We start from the raw sequence: 3,971 nt of genomic DNA on the forward strand, positions 1-3,971 counted from the left end.
TGGGGGGGGGGGCCTCGATTAGATCGACCTCAGTACACAACTGGTATTTAATTTATCAATCCCGAAAAGGATGACAGGCAAAGTCGACCTCGGTGGAATTTGAACTCAGAATGTAATGTCTCTGCCAGCTCGCCGCCTTTTTTGGAACATATTCTCCAGATATTAAGTAATTTAGGGAACAGAAACCACCGACTCCTTCCACAGTCCACTGCCTATACAGTGATCCCTTGACTATCGCAGGTGTTACATTCCAAAACCTTCTGTGACAAGTGAAAATCCATAAAGTAGAAATAGTGCTGTGCTCTTCTACTTGTTTCAGTCATTTTGACAGCGGCCATGCTGGATCACTGCTCTTAGTCAAACAAATCGACCCCAGGACTTACTATTTTGTAAGCCTAGTACTTATTGTATCGGTCTCTTTTGCTGAACCACCAAGTTACGGGGACGTGAGGATAAACACAGACACACAAATACATATATACATACAACGGGCTTCTTTCAGTTTCCGTCTACCAAATCCACTCACCAGGCTTTGGTCAGCTCGAGGCTATAGTAGAAGACACTTGCCCAAGGTATCATGCAGTGGGACTGAACGCGGAACCATGTGGTTGGGAAGCAAACTTCTTACCACACAGCTGTGCCTGTGTATTTTTTTTTTTTTTTATTTCTATAATTTGTATAAATTTTATTATAAATGCAAAGCAACACCACGGAGGAATTGGCGTAATCTTAAATAATAAGCTATGATATGGCAAGGGATTACTATGTTGGTATCCTTGGGCACCCTTCTCTCTCTTCTCTGCCACCTAAATATCCTCATTTCTGGCCTACCTCCAAGAAAACCTTCCAAACCACTTGCCCTTGACCACCCTCTCCAGACTCATCACTCACATCATCTGTTCATAACATTCCCTAGTGTGTGGGTTAGCTCTGTCACTTAACACACGACCTACCTGTTCTTTTAATAATAGAAGTCCTTGTAGGCCATTTAGTTTTGTAAAATGCAAGACCGCTTCATCAAAGCAGGTGGTACAAATAAGGCAATCCGCACACTCTGGAAAGTGGCTGGCCTTAAGAGCACCCAGCCATAGAAACCTCGGAGTACCGGTCTTCCTAAACTGTCCAACCCATGCCAACATGGAAAAGTGGACTGTAATGATGATACTGTTTCTCTGCATTTGCTCTATTCCCCGTCCTTTCCTGTCAGCCTGGTCGTGATTCCTCTGCATCTCTTTTAGATCCACAATTCACACCAAGTAACCAGCACTTTTCCTATATATCAAGGCATTGTCACTATGAGAACGTATCCACTCCTATACAGATGTTCTCATGAAAACCTGTCAAAGGCCTTCTCCAGGTCGGTAAATGCTGTGTGTAGTGGTTTGTATTCTAAGAATATCATTTCTACAGTTGTTTGCTTTATTAACAAGGCCTCAATGGTGGCACAGCCCCCAACATGCAACTGGTACTTAATTTATCGACCCTGAAAGGATGAAAAGCAAGGTCGACCTCGACGGAATTTGAACTCAGAACATAAAGACGGATGAAATACTGCCAGCTTGCTACAATATCAGTTTGTCCCTGGCATCGCTTGACAACTGGTGTTGGTTTGTTCACATCCCTGTAACCTAACAGTTCAAGAGGCTGATGGAGTAAGTATCAAACTTTAAAGAAAACAGACTAAACCCTTCAAAGTATTGCCCCAGCATGGCCTCAGTTAATTGGCTGAAAGAAATCAATGAAGACCAAAACTGCAAATGTCTATGCCCCTGGATGCATTTCAAAATATTTCAGAATAATTTGAACTGTGCAGGGATACAAATGGTCATTTCTGCTGTTGAAACTTCAAACAGGTGTCACTAATCCCTGAGAGCCGTGATTCCCCAACATGGGGCATGGTAATATTTTGTACACCATAAGGAGGCAATTCGAGAATGAGTTATTGAAAAAAAAATTCTTTACACCCCTTCTATGGACAATTTTATCAAATTTGACACTTTAGAGACAACAGATCATTTTCATCTTGCTCACACATTCATTAGATTTGATGTCTCTAAAGTGGAAAAATAGATTATTTCCTTTGATTCAGTGGTATGTGAAAATATGTAGGCAAAAATACAAATTATGGGTGAAAAACTCGAATCTTGTGAATTTTCTGAAGTCTTCCCCCACCCCGTTGATTTCCACGCATTTTTTTTTTTTTCATATTTGTTTCCTACACATTTTGTTTACGTCTGTTGCACTATTTTTTTTTTTAATTTTGTTCCCGGGTAATATTGTAAACATTGAATAACACAAATTAAATATCACAAGGGGGCATAGCCAAAAATCGGTTGAGAGTCTGAAATTAAATGTTTTAAAGAATTTTAATTGCATTTCATTGAAACAAAACTGGAACTTAACAGAAACGGTTTTTGTTTTATGTCTTTTTTTCATGTAGGGGTCCTTTCTGTCACTGATCCTTACTTTGTCCTTCCAAGATGGTCCCTTGGAAGGGGGGGTCCCCCACCCCTCCCCAACAGAGCTATAACATGTATTGTATCAAATGGCACCATCCGAAAATGTAAAGTCACACAGATACACAACAGGCTTCTGTACAGTTTCCATTTCTCCATCTCACAAGGCATTGGTCTGCTACACGATTATACAGCTAAACTTGCATCTATTTGTTTAGGGATTAGTCAGAGGAGAAAGGGCCTAAAGGGGCTAGCAATGCCCAGGACTGTTGCAGGGTCTTTGAGAATGGTGGTGCAAAAGAAAGGACCTTTTGGGTCTGAGGTGAGAGGTGTTATCAGACTGGAGAAGAGGTCCGGATGTATGCAACAAAGCAAGACCTTGCTAAAGCACACACACACATGCCCGCCAGAGATACAGGTCACTTTCAGGGCTTCAGTACAGTTTTTGTCAACCCAAAAAGACTTGGTTTGTTTGAGGTGAAACAGCCCGAAGTGCTGAGCAGCAGTGGAACTGAACCCAGAACCATGTGATTATGAAACAAATTTGTTCACCACAGATAAGTTAACAAGACAAATACAAAAAAAAAAAAAAAAAAAAAAAAAAAATCCAATAAGATGTTAGACACAAAAACAAAACAAAAACAATAAGAATTTCCTCAATATTTTTATGTTTCAGTTTTCTAAACTGGTATGGATGGAACTGTGTATGTGTATTATTATTTATATATATATATTTATGTAGTCTTTTGTATGTTTATCAATGCCTGGTAAAGTTTATGATTGTGCAAATAGCAATGAATGTATGTTGACATGCATGCGAGTCCTGTCGATAAGTTTCTCACTGTCCTGTAGTGTTTTTGCTGCCAGGGTTTGCTGTGTTTAAAGCGATTGGCAATAAACTCAGACAAGACTTAGGAAACATTCGATAGAATAAAAATAATGATAACAAAAAAAAAAAGAGAAAAAAAAAACATTCAGAAACTAAAAGACAAGGTGCCAGAAACAAGAGAGATTATTTCTAAGACTTTTGAAAAGATGCTGTTTAGACACAGAGAGCAGCAAAAAAAATATCCTGAGACAAAAGCTTAACTATTTACATCAGTGGTTCTCAACCAGGGTCCACATGACCCTTGTGGGGGTCCATATAAGATTCTGTTGCTAAAATTTAGGCACAATAAACTGGTTATACTTCTGTCATACACAAAGTATTTTAACAATATTTTCCCCTACAAATTCCTAATATTATTTAATTCTATAAACATTCTAGGATGTTGTTTTTAAAGCATTGAATGGCTGTGGAGTTCCATTAGAGCAAGATAGGAATGAAGGAGGGGGGGGTGACCATAGGTTAAAAAATTGGCTGAGAACCACTGATACACAGTGAAAAAGAAGCTGGAAGAATTGGTGAATGGGAAAACAAATAAAATTAAACGCTTTGATATATTTTTGAAAAGTATCTTCCTTTTATTGACTGTTTGTTTGTAAATGTCCCCCTTTTTAATAAAAAAAAAAAAA

This window comes from Octopus bimaculoides, chromosome 26, assembly GCF_001194135.2.
Source record: "Octopus bimaculoides isolate UCB-OBI-ISO-001 chromosome 26, ASM119413v2, whole genome shotgun sequence".
Taxonomy (NCBI): domain Eukaryota; kingdom Metazoa; phylum Mollusca; class Cephalopoda; order Octopoda; family Octopodidae; genus Octopus; species Octopus bimaculoides.